This window comes from Falco punctatus (genome assembly GCF_963210335.1).
Source record: "Falco punctatus genome assembly, chromosome: 1".
NCBI lineage: Eukaryota > Metazoa > Chordata > Aves > Falconiformes > Falconidae > Falco > Falco punctatus.
Window position 1 is genome coordinate 31,840,008 of NC_137580.1, and position 15,705 is coordinate 31,855,712.

The 15,705-nt window shown below is 39.2% G+C and overlaps 1 protein-coding gene across 3 annotated transcripts in view; it reads right to left on the reverse strand.

The window, feature by feature from the left end:
- The window catches only part of SLC34A2 (solute carrier family 34 member 2), a 76,984-nt gene extending 61,327 nt beyond the window's left edge, over positions 1-15,657 (reverse strand). For all 3 annotated transcript variants that reach the window (XM_080386339.1, XM_080386338.1, XM_080386337.1), the window contains exon 1: positions 1-15,657. This exon is cut by the window's left edge. The gene's annotated coding sequence lies outside the window, so the exon portion shown is untranslated.
- Between the last annotated feature and the right edge of the window lie 48 nt (positions 15,658-15,705).

Here is a 15,705-nt window from a genome sequence, read left to right on the forward strand (position 1 = left end):
TCTACTTTATGACTGTTAACTAATGCCTACACCTTATCATCACACTGAATTATCTGAAGACTGAACTCTGACCTCACACAGAACATGTTATTGGACTTACCTTCTGTTCTGAGGTCTGATCTTCTAATTTAAAGGCAAAAATTCTGCTAACCTAAATACATGGCTTCATCCTACACTATTTGCTCATCTCACAGCAGTTACAGGTTCAAAACATCAGTAACATTATCCATGAATTTCTCCATGTTTAACTATCTTCTTCCAGTGATGAAGTTTTCAAACCTTTATTTATTAAATTACAGCAATATTGTGAAAGTTTTTACAGTAAACTATTAAAAAAATAATTATCCTTCAAGGGAAACAGCTGGGTTAGGATGTACACTTCCAGCAGCAGATTCCTTGTAAGAACAAATAGAAATTAGTAGCACAAATTCCTAATTCAGATTCCTTCCTGTGACATCCCTCACTCCAGTCACGTTCCTTCAGACTGAGACCTCAAAATACAGGATAACACATAGTTGCTTCCTCCCCAGAAAAGCCAGAAAACAGAACAGGGAAAAAACCCACCACCCTCTTATCTGTTGATTCTTCTCCTGTTTGCAGCACCCTCTTCTTCAGAAACAAAACTCTTCTAGCTTGCAGGCAAGACCTTGCCATCATCCCTTCTACACACCTGAGGCCCCTACTCCTTCTCTGGTACCAGAGTTGCTGAAATCAAATTAGGTATAAGGAGAAGACCATGGAGCATTGGCCTAGACACAGGAATCTGAACAAAGTTTTGTGCTTGGACTGTTTATTTGACACGTACCAGAAAGTTGCTAGAACACCCTAAGAAGCGTTAGCCACTTCCAGATGCTATTACAGAATCTAGGGAACCAAGTACTTGACTTTGAGTCTGCTTTATAATTAATAGTAACATCTTTTCAGGACGTACTTGCCCCCACATGTAGCTGGATTCCAATCCAAAATCAGAGCTAAAGACCACTGTTAGCTTCTATCATGAATTCAATGCTGGATCAACAGTGCTTAGCAACTCGGAAAAATCACCTCTAGAACAAACAACTTGTAAAGCTTGTGGTGTTTGGAGCTCCATATTCAAAAGGACACTGGTTACTTTTATCAGTTACAGGAGAGACTAAGAGTACACACTTGCTGAATCACAAAAACTATACAAAACATGCAGAAGGGATGCAAATGCTGTGCTGACTGGCATGCTGAAGATTTTGGTTTTACCACTATAAAATGAACAAATTTTAGTCTGCTTCCCCAACATGGGCTACATCACTTTCACGTACATGCTGTGTTTCTGCTCATTCTCCTACCTTTTACTTCAGCAGCTTTTGCTACCTTTGTGTCTGCACTTCAGGAATGTTGCAGAGCTCAAGAACTTAAGTATTAGTGGTTACGTATTCTAAGGAAGTATCAGGAATTAAGGATACTCAATCAAGAAACATCACGTATCTCAGTGTCTGCAGCCTCCTCTGGAGAAAAAGCTGTCCTCCACCTCTTCCTCTGGGACCATTTAAAGAAGATGAATCAACTCATAACTTGACACACCTAATTATTACATGCTGCTAATATTCAAGGATGCTGTCAGATAAAGAAAAGGGTGTAGCCTCCATGCAAACATGCTTTCCTGCTCTCAAATCAAAGGCCTTCCTCTAATTAAAATCATCTAATTAATTTAGGTCCAAATGAAGCTTCACAAGCAAGGGCAAATCCAGATGAGGCATCATAAATAAGCAATACAAATCGTTCATTCATCCTATAATTATTAAATATTTTCAAAACAAGCCCTACAATGGGGCTGAGGTCCCCTATTGTTTTGATCAGGAAAGGCAGAAAAAGCTTCTTTAATTACCTTATTTTGAAATATATTTATATAGAAGATTACTAAATGAATACAGTAACGTAAAAAGTTTAAAAAGCAATTAAGAGAGATTTTAAAATTCCTTAAAACAGCTAAAGCTATTAGAATTATGGACAATCAAATCCTTCCCCTAGAAAGTGTTCTGGCAGTTAGCCTGTATTTCCTAATAATGGTAAGGCTGCTCATATTTTAAATTTAGGAATTTCTAACAGAGGGAATCGTTAATCCACCCCAAACATCACATTTTACCACAGTCAGAGATTTGTACTGGATGAGTTGATACATTAAGCCCAAATTCCAGTGGTGTTCAGGTATTGAGTGATGGGTCAACTGTGTAACCAATATTTAGCTACCAGTTTCCCATTTGTTTTGGTCCAACCTACCTCTCAGTACACTCTATCCACTAATCCTGGCAGGAAAGGGTGGCAGAATGAGTCCAGCATTATTTTTCCAGTCTTTATTTTTTGGGGCAGCAAAGAGATGCAGCTGAAGGGTGCTTTATTCTTCCAGCTAGAGCAGTAACGTAAGGCGATGAGATGAAGAGCCACAGCACAGCAGGAATTCTACAACAGTAAAACTGTCTTCTCTCTCTCTCTTTGCACCTGACCAGTGCTTATCTCAGCATTTCAGACTGCACAAATGGAGACAGTACAGATTTAAATAAGCCAAATTAACTTAACAGTAAGCAAAGTACACTTCCCCAAAGCAGTTTGAGGATGAATTCCAGTCAAAGCATGGGGCAAGATTACTGACACTGGCTGACCTTCACATCTTCATATCAGAAGACTCCCAAACATAATGATTAGGTCAAAGAAAGCCTAACGAGGCCTCTGGCAGGTCATTAAGCAAAAGACACTGGCATTTGAAGTGCGCATCTGATATAAAGAAAAACACTGCTTGAAGGCTCCCAGAAATAAATGTTTACTTAAGATGAAAACAAACAGGAATTCAATAGCAGCTTTTACAGTCAGAGAACAATGAAGCTTGTAAATATTTTCCACTCGTTTACTTTAAAAACAATTCCACCTAATCTGTGTTCTCATTTTCTGCATCTTATTGCAAACAATTTGAATAGGTGAAATATTCTTAGAAACTGACTTTTAAGCAGTTACTAGCAAAGAGATCCCTTTTAACACAGGTTAGTAAATATACATACTGAAGGTAGACTGAAAAAGCGTAGGTTGAACAAGCAGAGGGGGAAAAAAGAAATTTTGTGTAGTCAAAATACATAAGTAATAAAAGTAATGAGTAGAGCTGGCTTCTTAAGGCCCATATTCACTTCAGCCACATTCTCCCCCAGCTCCTAGTCTCCCCAGTAGCACAGTAAACCCACAGAAGGTTTCTGAAATCAAATGTCACAATATAATTCCTCCTTTTCCCCCCCTCTCCTGTTTCATACGAAAGAGTGGATCTCACATCTTCTGCTTGAACAGCTTTGTCTACTCAAAGAGAAAAATGCTTCTGTCTTCTGTTGCGCTCTCACACTCTTAACAGTCCCAGCTCTATTCCTAGCTGGGTCTAACAGCCGAAGGACTAGGCAAGAAGGCACGGTAATATTCCTTTAGCATCACAATACTATTAGTCAGAAACGGGGGAAGTACAGGTTTAATCAGAAATCTTAAGTCACAAATCATGTTTCCAGGTGAAGCAAAAATGACAAAGGAAAAAGGACAGCATCAAAAGCTTTCCATGGTTTCTGTCCCCTGGTACAAAATTAAAGTTTGGCTTTCAGAAGTAATGAAGGTGCAAGACACCTGAACCTTAAAATAATTGCAGTACATTATGTACTAAAACATGCAAATTATCCAGCAGTCAGGATGCAGTACCACCAAACTACTGCAGTTTTTTTTCCACACAGACCCTCTTCTCCTCTAGGTTGGGGGGGGTGGTTGCCATTTCTCTGTGTTTTCTGGACGTTAGGTAGTTGCTGCTCCAGTGGGGCTACCAAGTGTCTAGAAATCCTGGATAAACGGCCACTCTGTATACACAGACCAACCCTATAACATGTGCAGTGACTGCAGCAAGCAGGTTGAAGGCCAGCAATTTTTTTATCCAGGGGCAGTAAAAATAAAAATCATGCCCTTCACCAAAACCTACACCAATCTGTCGTTAGCATGCATGAGGTCCACACACATTTCAGATGTGCTCATAACAATAGGAACATATGCCCAAATGCTTCAGTCCCATTCTCAGGAAAACTTTCCTGACCGAAGCCTAGACTTTCCAAGCTACCTGCCTGGTGTGCAAAACCTCTCACAGACAAACAAAATATCCAGTTAGTCCTGGTGAACCCAGGAATAACTAGAACCAATGTGGAGTTACATCATCCAATGAAACCTGAGCATTTTTTCTGCACATACTCTCTGTTCGCTCATTAGAATTATATTTAAAAGGTTCAGGTTGTTCTTTTACCAAAAACAACTCTACTTGATAGAAAGATATGAAGACATGACTACCTAAATGAGTTGCCGTAAGCTAAGGTAGGGTGTGGATTTACAGCACACAAGCCTTTCCACAAAAGCTGCTCTTTATCACATGGCACCAGCGACCCCACTATCACTGCACAGTAGCTACCCCTCATGTGCTACCGAACGAGAGTTGTGTGCACAGGCACTCACCAGCCAGTAGCTTATTTTTATAAATCCAAACACATCCACAACTATGCCGTATCTTCTTTGTGGAATCATACACACTGGTCCACATTTTTAAAGGAACTTAACTTAGGCATTTAACTTGGACATTAGGCATTTAATGGATTAGCACAAAGCAAGACTATGTTAAGTCACTGCATATACTACAACAAGGACAACCGTCTAGATTTTCTAAGTGATGCAGCACAGGGCTTTTTAAAGCACAGCTTCACCTGCCTACATGAACCTTTTGAGTTACCCAGAGCTAAGTGGATGACAGATAGCCTTATCAGGATGCAGAAACAGTACTGGGCATGTATTGGGAGACATCAAAAAGGTGTGCTCTATTTTGATTCACATTTTCCCAGATAAAGAAACTTCAATTAGATTTTAAAGAAAGAGGCATTACACATTTGACATTGCATTAGTATTATCAGCATTTTCCTACAACACTTTGAAAATAAACCTTTCATTATCCAGATATGATTTACAGATATACTACTTCAAATACAAACACTGTGTTTCTATTTAAGACAAATCCTTTCTTACGTCCAGATCTGATTTACAGTTAATTTCCTTAAAATAAAAATGTATGATGCAGATTTCAATTTTCTTTCTGCCAGAAACTTCTATTTTTAGATGCAGGGCAACTTTATACTCCTTTAATATGCCTACCACTCCTATACAGCAAATGGTGCACCTTGGCAAGGGCTGACACATTCCGTTAGACAAATAAAATCTGCAGAATTGCTGACCTAATTGTATCAGCATTGATAAGAACAGCAATGTGTTTGGGCCTCCTACTTGATGGAAGTCTGCTAAAGAAAATTACTTACAGTCTTTTTTCTTCCCCCACCCCCCCTTCCCTTTCTTTTTTTAATTGTCATTTTTACATGTGGACATCAACCAGAAAAAGTAGCAGCTCTCTGGGTACACTCCATACTGGAACCAAATTGTTCTGACACAATGTCCTTTTGCATCTGTCAAATGGGGTGCTCTAGAAGCTTCTGCTGGCTCCCATTTTCAAGTCACAAGGTCTCATATCATCAGCTTTGCTCAGTATTGTCTCCACTTACATCTCTCCCATTTCCTCCCACACTCACCTCCCACTCTCCATGTTCTGCCCAAATTACTGATGATTGACCCTTTGGGATTCTTTATCCACTCCCAACTCTGGACCTTCTTATACCCCACTCATGCTAGTAGAAACAGCCTCTCAGCCAGTACCTACCAAATACTTTCCCCTCCATCAAAAGCACCCAGAAAACTCCCGTTCCGAAAAACACTCCACCGTTAAAGATTATGGGGATATGTAGAAAACATGAAATGGTATGTACCACACCTTGTGTCTGACCCTTTGTCTGGCATATGTTTGACGGACTTTGCTTACTAATTTCATTCTCAAGGCAGCCTCTGCAACACGAGTCATGTCAAGAGTGCAGTGAGCATGCAACTCAAATAGTGTGTTCAGGGATCTGTAACATTCCTTGCTGCAAGCGTCTAGGAAAGAATCAAGTTCTTCTGGTAAGAAGTTTTTCTTCTGTTAGCTAAATGATTTTGAGTTATTTGAAACTATGAATATCTGTCCAAACATTACTGAAGAAATGTTAGGTAATTTCCACCCAAAGAAACAACTTCCAGCAATGTGTAACAACAGAAATAATGCCTCCCTTACGTATTTACTGCAGTAAATGTCTAAAGGCAATCCCATAATCAGGTATTGCGATGGAGAAATGAAAGACACTAGGAGGATCGCAACACTTGGAACAAAAACTCTTTCACCATAATGTAGATAACGTCTGCGTAGGAAGACAAACTTTGTACTCTCATTTCTCATGGATGTTCTCACTTATCTATTCTTCTCAATCCTTTCAAATTATTTCCTGCTTTGACAAAACAAAACTATTTTTAGAGAATTTCTCAACTCTGGAAAAATGCTTTAAAATAACACTTGGAAAGCCTACTAGAATGAAAAAGATGTCTCCCGCACCCCCCACTTAGTCTAACTGTCACTATCAAATATTTTCCATTTTATTTAAAATACTTCCATAAACTAAGAAAACAAGATTCTGAAAATAATTATACTTAAAATAACCCTCGATTCTGATTAAATAGGAAGTCCTTTGAAAACACAAATGCAACCTCCCTCACGTTACCAACCAGCTCCTTCAAAATCATCTATTATAGAACTGCAAGTGTTTAAAATTAAGCATTAAACTAAAGAGTTTTGCCAAGGACACACGTCCTTACTGTTAGATGAGTTATAATTGGAGAACATGAGTATGAAGCATGCAGACAAAAAATACCAGAACTGAGCTTTACCTGTAACCAAAAGTTTAAGTTAACTAAGTAACCTATTAGATTACAAATATACTGTTGACTTATTTTTGCCACATGACATTTTCTCCATTTTCTACAGAACTAGTGAACAAATTTGAAACAAGTGTCACCTATGCAGCTTACACAGCTGTCTGCAACACAATATTTTTTCAAAGTCCGTGCCCGAAATTTTTGCTGGCTACCTATGACATACTTTCTCTCACATCTGAAAACAAAACTCCAACCATCATGGAGCTACAGTACCTTGTGTCAGCCCCACATTTTCAGAGGGCTTGTAGATATGTTGGAGGAGTACCGACATTTTAAGTGAATGAGACATCGTCCTTTTCTAAAACAAACAAACAAAATATCGCAGGCCATTATCTAAAGCATTAACAATAATGATGTGTGGTATTTACAACATTACTGTAAATAACGATGAAATTTGCATTAGGATTAAATAAGGTTATGATAGACACAGTGGAAGCAATCTCCAAAAATGAGGCTGGAAAACAGCAGCCCAGTGCCCTGTCCACAGAAACCAGTACAGGATTTCTGCTGCTGCTGTTTCCCTACGGGCAAATCCCAGGCCCTTAGAAAAGGCAAATTCTGACCTCATATTAAGAGTTGCCTTGAGAAGCAGACTTTCACTGTAGAAGTCTGCTGTATCAAAGCAGCAGTTGGAAGAATAAAAGACAAGGAAGGTCTTGTGTGGCATTATCCATGTCCTGCCACAGTTGTTTCTCACCCTGCAAAACAGGTAGTAGTACTTTCTGACCACAATTTGTCGCAGTGATGGTGTTTTCAGATACTGCTGTAGCTGACACATAATGCTAGTAACTCAAACTATTTGGCAAAGAGATTGAATTTAAAACAAAATTCTCTTGGGAGAGGGAGCTTCAGAAAACAACCTCAACTGACATCACTTCCCAGCATTGTGACATAATATCATGATGAATCTTTATTTTGCTGCCAAGTCTGGTATCCTCTTGTGAATCTAAATTGAGCAAAGAGGTTGTCTTCCCTGCATGTTTACTACTACTCTTCAAGCATAAGCAGCAGAAAAGTTCTTGTGAGCAAAGACACCTGGATCAGCTTATGCTGTATAGAAAGTGATATAGGCAACACTGACTTCACAATAGGTCAGCTAAGGAGCAGTCACAAAATCCATCCCAGAACGATGGTAACAAACAAGAGGGCAATAATTAAGGGCTTGGAAAAAGAATATAGTTACCAAGGCAAACATATGCCCAGCCTTTAATGAGCACTCGGAAAAATGCTATCCCCTTAAAACACCAGGAGTGTTCTGTGCAGCACCTAGAAGTCTCTTGTTTGACTACTGCTGCAGCCCAGTAATACTTAATTTCTGAGTCACAGCATTTTTCTATAAAATGCCCCCCCAATCCCTTTTAAGCATTGTTAAGAGCTTCGAACTTGTTTGCCTTCTTCATATTAGATTTGGAAATGTAGTAATGAAATTACCTGATAAAACACACATGCTAAAATCCATAGACCTAGATCACAAATGAAACTATAATGGCCAACAATAAGTTATTTGAGTTTAAAAAAAACCAAACAAACACCAAAACCCTCACCAAAAAAACAAACCCTCACCAACCTGCCTCCCAAACATTCACAGAACAGCTCCATAAAGTTAAGCTGCTCTCATTCTGTACTTCCACATATCCTAAGATATTCAAAACCACATGACACCCAAAGGCAAGAAAAAATAGTCATAACTGGAAATACTCAAATCAGGGCATGAGTCAGCACCTTGCAGAATACCCATCAAGTGCTGATTTTGCAGAAGTCAAGCTGATTCAGTCTGAATTTGTACTTTCTCCTTTAAGCCCTGTGTAAGGGAGGCAAGTATAGTTTCTGGATTTAAACCTTTCTCTGAAGTCAACTCAATGGCTTGTTTTAAAATGCCATCACCTGAACACAAATTTCGGCTATCTCCCCAAGGCACAAAGTGTGCAGAAAGAGAAGTATCTGTCCAGTCTCAAGTTGTGGAAAGATCCCAGCCCGAGAGAGAATCAAGAACAGTGAAGACAGATTTCTGTTAAAAGCATTTGCAGATGTATGCAAGTGGGCTATTTCATTTACTATGAGTGACCTACAGTTTCTCACATGTTCAAAATATTACACTCATTAATTGTCTGAGGATACAAGAGCCCCCTTGTGAGTTCCGGCTGTCACTAGCACAGCTTTGGAGCTGCAGGGCAGAGGACAGCAGTTTAGCCACAGCTGCAGCAAAGTCCCACCCATGACACACAGCTTAAGATCACACTATATGGTGAACAGCAGATGAACAAGAGAAATACTGACTGAAGAATACAGGTTGTTCATTTAAAATAGATTTCACCTTGCACAACTTAGAACATAAGATGACCTGACATGCACGTAATGCCACTTCCAGCCAGATGACTGCACTGAGAACTATTCTTCCTATATACAATACTTTGCATAGTAGAAAGGGAATGCAGCCACAGCACACTGAATTAACCTTGCTGGTGTTTTACTGAAAGTGGCTCACTACAGATTAGACAATCCTGTTCTAGAAAGTAAAGTTCAACTCAAATTACCAATTCAATGCAGCAATAACTGAGCCACATGTGCTGTTGTCATGAGCACGTCAGCATGTCTGAGGGATATTAAAGAACAAAAAGCATATATAATCTCTAACACAAGACAAAAAACTAAAAGGAAAGTTTGGGTCTATTATAGAACCTTAAATCTCAAAGTCTCTATCTCTAACACAGAAATAGAAAAAAGTCAATAAACACTGTGGGAAAACAAAAGGTGTAAATTTCACTGCAGGACCCACTCCCCCTTCCACCCCCAAACTGTAATTTACAGGGATGCACTCGTTTTGAAGTTCTACCTTGCTTTACTTTGAGACAACCCAATTCCAGCATACCTAGAGACTTTGGCACAGCCTCACTTGGGTAAGGGGCAGCTTTTGCAATCAGTTCCTGATGAAACTTTCTTTGTTCTACAAAACATGGAATTGGTGCTTTTATTAATGCACTTTATTTCAAGAAATTGTAAATTTTTTTCTTGTATCTGTTTACTACTCCTCTTTGACTCTTATTGACTGTAAAGACTTGCAGACTTCTGCTGATATTAATGTTAAGAAATTAATCCGATGAGGATGTTTCACTGACATCTTCTAAGCTTTGTTTTTGTAGCTGTCAGTATTAAGACAGGAGGGAGAAGAGGAGAGAAGCACCCTCCCCTTGTTGGGAGATCTCCTTCGCCCAGGACTTCAGAACCAAAGGCTGACCCTGGATCAGTTTATCTGGGTTAAGGACAGGGTGGCACAGGACTTTGGCTAGAGTTGAGATTGTGCCAGTAAACATACTTGACCATGACAGATAAGGTTCCCTCACTCAGTACTGAGCAATCAAGCTCCAGGTCAGGGAATTACCAGCAATCTACACAGATAAAATAAACTAGGAAGACACAAAAGAGAGGACAGAGTGTCTCTTCACTCTCCTCCAGCCGCAATTTCTTTGAAATTCCTTACACTTTAGTCAACTCAATCTATTGCCTCCCTGAAAAACAACTCAAACCAACTCTCAGAGTGTCTTTCTTCCATGAGATCTCTTGATTTAAATCAGATCCTATTTTCTCTCAACCTTCAGTAACTTCAAACTCCAAAATATAGACTGCATCTTTAGAAAAGGTTAACACATGTTATATGACATGGCATCATTTCAATACTTCTGCCAGTTGCAGTGATTCTTCACATCAAAAAAAAACCCTTTAATTCTATTTTTAAAAGTATTTTAAAATTTAATAGATGGAAAAAGGGAGGAAACCAATACACACTGTAATTAGCCATGTACTTATGGATCACCAGCAATGTGAATCTCTGAGGTTCAAACCATTTATTTTTATTTGGGAGTGCAGTACATCTAGCATTGTAGATATCCCTGCAGTTGAAATAATACTCAAAATTAGTAAGGAATAGTTATCTGGGTGTAAAGTAACTGAAAAGTGAAAGCCCAGTTATATAGTCACATCTGATTTCAGATTAGTGGCTGCTTTTATTAGAAGGCAGAGATCAACACTGAGACTTATCTACTAAGCAGGGAGCTTCAACTTAGAACATAGGTAGAAGTGAAACATGTAGCTGGGAAACTGAAAGCTTTAGTCATTTGTTATTTGCAGGGCGTCCTTTTAGGAAGATCAAGGTCTTTTTAAATTCATATGAAGCACTCAGCTCTGCCGGTTTGTATCTTTTTATACTGTAGTCTGGACATTGATATTGAATACGAGGAACTCCTTTTATCCATTTATTGTAAGTCATGATATCATTGACCCTGCATGACCACAATATGTCCAATCTCTGTCATAAGTTCTGCTGAGAAATCAGACAAGTAGGTCTGACTTTACTGTTGCCATAAATACAGTAGGAATGTAACTAAAAATTTTGCTTTTGATTATAGCTAAGGGCCTCCAGTGACCTTTTAAAGGGATAATCAAAGGTGGAATTTAGATGATTAATAGATATGACAGAAATCAACATACCCCTAAACTCTGGACTGAACTCTTCCAAAATTATCTCATCAGATACACTGCTAAAAATCTTTGCATCCCGTTCTTGCTCTCCATTTTCCCTTCATGCTCTCTTTAGACTGGGTCCATCCTTTCAATCTTTAAAAAAATACCTGGCTACATCCATCTATCCTTTGCCATTACTATGTAATCAACACTGCAGCAGCAACATAGCAAACCGTAAAGCCAGGCAGTGTAAGAAGATAAGCCGATTTCATTTTAAAACAAGACTGATTTCATTCACTCTCACCCTCATATCCACATACTCACAAGCACCTGGATGTGTGTGACCAAGTAGTCTGTGCAAAATTCAGGTGCCAAGACTATTGAATCCAGGAGGTCTGTCTAGGACTCCTTGTGACAATACACAGGAAAAAGGGACACCAGCTATTGAGTTCTTACCACTCTGTGCTCCTCTTAGGCTGGCAACCATGTGCTTGTTTTGGATAAGCCTTTTTGTACCCTTTATGAACTGTCAATAATCAGTCTGTCCATTTTGTCCTGCCTCCAACAGCGATCAAGATTTGCTCATTTGCTCAGGTCCTTCGCATCCTGACCACCTGCACACAGACACATGTCAGGATTTTGATGACCTGCTAATCTAGGTGACTTCAACACGTGCCATTCTTATAGTCCTGCTGTTGCTCCTTCTGATACCTCCAACTCCCAGACACTCCCATTCATACCACTCTTAACATATCTATTACAATTCTCCAAAATTTCAGTGATCACCAACCATGAAAGAGAACTAAAGAAATTATAACCCTCTGCAGAACAAAGCAGAGAAATTGTTTCAGTGCACAGAACTGCACAGTATCTTAAGGCAAGAGGTGGACAAACAATAATTTGGTCATAGGTTATAAATGGGTTGTTTTTAAATATTAGTTTCTTAAATAGTTTCCTAATAAGACCATATGCATTCCATGTTATCTCTCTCAAGGGATTACCATAGATTGAAAACATGTTCTAAATATTATTTAATAAACTAACTTAGAGACTCATTTCTAGATACCACCAAGAAAAGATCTAGAACTCTCATCTGCTTTATTCACTAGTTCATCTTCCTGCTCTAATAATACTTCTTAGAAAAACAAAGCAACTAGAAATTGGGGCAAATAGCATGTTGTTTTTCATGCTGCTGATCAAAATAACATCAACTCAAGATTAACATACACTACCTGGAAGCCACAGATGGAAGACACCTTCTATCCTCCTTCTGCATTTCAGTATTCTGAACGTTAAGTAACTGGAGCACTGAACCTAGCATAGATTAGCTGCCACAGGGGACATCACAAATGCCACTCATTTCTAAAGCAGAAAGCAAAAGCACTGTCCATTTGCTTCTAGTCTAGTAGGATTACACTACGAAGGGAATACAGTTAATTAAACATGTGGAAAGATAAAGTTTATTGTTCTTCAGATTACTGCAACATTTGAATAGCACTAGTCTTTGTGCTATCCTCAGGAAGTCATAGGTTACCTCAACAGTCTAAAACAAATACGTGACCAAATGAACAAATTCCTTACCTTTGCCCCTGTAAGTCTTATCTGTAGTGGCTGTTTAACAGAATGATTTTCCGTGCACCTGAGGACAAGTCTTCATCTTCATTACAGAATTTATATATCAGTTCTCTTGAGAATTCCAAGAGGCAAGATCAATCTCTGAAGACTTTATTTTAACAACAAATTTAAGAAAAAAAGATGTACAGGGGAAAATGACTGCACTGCTAAACCTGTAAAAGAACACTAGAGTGAGAAAAAGAGGGATTGTTTTTCAAATCAGATTTTCTGGTCACTTGGAAGCAGGTCTTGAACCTCACTTTCTTAGGTGACTAACACATACCCTGATCTCCAGACTGTAGAATCAAACAGTTTTCAGTCAAGCAAACAGATAACTGGTTTGTTCAAAGCAGAACAGATTCAGTGACACACTAAGAGAACTCCAACACCAGATCCAACATGCAACAACTCTACTGACATGGGACTGAATCCCTTTGCACGACAACAAGAGCATGGATTTGAAAAGTTTTATTTCCTATACTAGGCCCTAAGTGGTTCTTTTCTTTTTCCTCTAGTAAGAACAGGCTTACTTTAGGAGGTACGTCTCCTGGTGAGAACTGTAATAACTAAACCTGATGGGATTCTTTACTTTATCCTCTAGGTTAAGTGTAAGAACTGCATAAAACCACCCAGGTCTTCTGATTCACAGGAGCAGGCATGATTACATAAATTGCACTGAGCTGCCAGCAGAGCTGTAAAACTGCCAGGTAGGAGCAGTAGCCACTTAATACCCCCTGGGGGAAGAATGTCAGAACACCCACACTACATTTATATCCCATTATAACTTCAACCCTGGACAGTGCTGGCACCCATGGTCTCCAGACTGATTTGCCAGGCACTCTATTAGTTAATCTAAAGGTATAGTTAAATGCATTTTATTCACCTACAAGTGGCACTTTGGCACTTCTCTTCCACTTCCAAGAGGCGGTGTGGGGTTTTTTTCTTAGAATTCCTTCATAGTGGCATTCTCCAGAGATCTCCATGTCATTTTGCATCTCCCTCCTTGAAACTCATCCTGTGACAATTCATTTTGTCCTCTCTGCTCATTCGCATGCATTCTTCTTACTGCTTACTATGAAGTGATCCATGGTGAAGTCTTCCTTACCCTCTCCAAAACATCCTTCTCAGACTGCTAACATTGCTCCATGGCACAAGCCAAGCCAGTTCTTTCCCTAAACCAGGTTGTGAAGCAAGAAATTAGATTAGTCACAACTCCAAAAGCGACAGCTAGCTCAAGGTAGCAAGAAAGAACTTCTCAGATATTACTGCAGTATGCAAGCCAATTCTGACTCCAGATACATAGATGGCTTTCCCATTCTGTCAAGGTTTACATATGGGCTGAAAGCTTTTTTAAGTATGTTTTTCAAAGCCAAGCAGCATTAGGACAAACTGTAGGTATTGCTACAGAAATACACATCCCTTCTCCCCTCTGTAAAAAGAAACAGTTAACTAAAGCAAGCTTTTGTTCACGATTTCTCTCCATCCATTTCCTGTCTTTTTGAGCAGCTGAAATGGTCATTTATGAAGGCAGATGTGAATGTGCAAAGAAATCCATGTAAGTGGGAGGCAATGGTACCACAGCATGCCCAGGTTGTGATGCAAAACAGCACCAGCTGGTGAGAGACGGCAGCAAAGTGGCAAATTTTGAAGTCAGAGAGATTAGGCAGAAAAGGCACAGATAAAAGGTCTGGAAAAGCGATTACACGAGGTGAACAGCAGAAAATAAAGGCTGCCCAAGATCTTTAACAAACTAGAAATGCCACAGGCAAAAAAGGTAGACATTAACAAAGAAGCAGCAGTAAATGATTCTTAGAGACCTAAAGATTAATATTACAAAGAGTGAATTGTTTGCACACTTGCTGAGAATATCTTTTGATATTTTGAGAAGAACTTTTGATTACAAAACTATTAAGAAAGAATGAGAACTCCTCACAGAAAAAGGTAGAAAAAGCCTTCAGTTAGCATTGAAAAAAAAAGATGGATGTCGAAGAAATCAAAGTGGCAGAGACCACCATATCCAGACACCACCAAAATCCTGAAAAACTTCTAGATCAAGTACTTTCTATCACCCTTTTGAAAAAAAAAAAAAAAATGCACAAGCACATTACCAACACATTTATTATTACAGAAATCTGGTAGCAAAAGAAAAATAAGTTTGACAGGAGTCAGTAATGCGTTCAGAAGTACTGAGCTAAACTGGTGCATTTATATCATGCCACTGTGAAATGTGGACAGTGCACATGCACTTAACCAAGCCATGAACAAAACCCCCCCTGACATAAGTATATCCAAGACTGCACTAGAAAGATGCACAGAATAACCTCAGGGAGATTTCTGAAGGGCATGCCCCTGTGGGACAGGACACACCTGCTAAATTAACACAAATTTAGAAACAATTACAGGCAAGACAGAGCAGATTTCCTACTAGTCAGCAGAAAGCACAGTAAAACAATTGTTTGCAAGCACTCTAGTGTGACAGTTCTTAAAGTCAGATTGGAAGCACACAAGGCCAGGCTTAAGCTGAGTGGGTTCTGTTGTAGCAGCAATTTCTCATCAAGAGTAACTGCTCTACACAGAAAATCCACAGCACTTTTGAATGGGCATTTCTGCCCCTCCTGTCCTACAGCTTCACTGTGCCTTCAACCATCAGCATGTTACATGAGAATGCTGTACAGCAAGCAGCTTTCAAGAAGGTTGATAAGGGAAAAAAATAAGAATTTTCTCTCAAAACTGAACAGCTTTGTTTGCAAGGGTCTCCCCCAAACA